Source organism: Cariama cristata, unplaced genomic scaffold (genome assembly GCF_000690535.1).
Source record: "Cariama cristata isolate BGI_N322 unplaced genomic scaffold, ASM69053v1 scaffold25887, whole genome shotgun sequence".
Taxonomy (NCBI): Eukaryota; Metazoa; Chordata; class Aves; order Cariamiformes; family Cariamidae; genus Cariama; species Cariama cristata.
Window position 1 is genome coordinate 1654 of NW_009628719.1, and position 642 is coordinate 2295.

The following is a 642-nucleotide window of genomic DNA, read 5'->3' on the forward strand; positions in this document are numbered from 1 at the left end:
TAGCCCACAGGATGGAAATGATCTACAGCTCTGGCAACCTCTGTCTCCAAAATCCAACAGGACAGGGCAGAGGCGAGACGGGGGATGCCCCCCTGGCAGTGGCAGGGGGACCCCAGGATGGACCAGGCGGCAGATGATGCTCTGAAGCGAGTGGCTCAGGCACCCCAGGAGGAAAAGGGGCTGCTGGGGTGGGCTAAATCTGGTGACTGCAGGGTGGCAGCCCCTCCACCGGCTGGGTGCTGACCCCGTTTTGGGTGAGGGCACGGGCTGGGGCACGGTGGAGGCTGCTGCTGCCTTGTTGAAAGGCAGTGAGTGCTCCTGAGCAGGTACACCCAGCCCGTGTCCTCGCCCCTTCGGTGTCCCCTCTAGCACGGCCACAAAGCAACCGGGGCAGGGAGGGTGACGCCAGGCTCCGTAGGGCTCCAAGCTGCTCATTAACCTAATTTAGCCTTGCTGCAAATGAAGGTGAGGAGTGTCTCTGCAGAGAAAGGGCTGACAGGAGCTGCCCTGCGTCCTGCCGTGCTCAAGGAGCCACCCTGGGGTGGTGGGGACAGCAGGGTCACTTGGAGCTACCTCACCCCATGTCACCCTACAGCTGGGGCACAGTCACCCATGGGGACAGCAGAGTAGGACCGGCTGCTG

General features: G+C 62.9%; 1 protein-coding gene across 1 annotated transcript in view; it reads left to right on the plus strand.

Moving 5' to 3' along the window:
* LOC104165338 (deoxyribonuclease-1-like 2) overlaps positions 1–642 on the plus strand; it is a 3810-nt gene that overhangs the window by 804 nt on the left and 2364 nt on the right.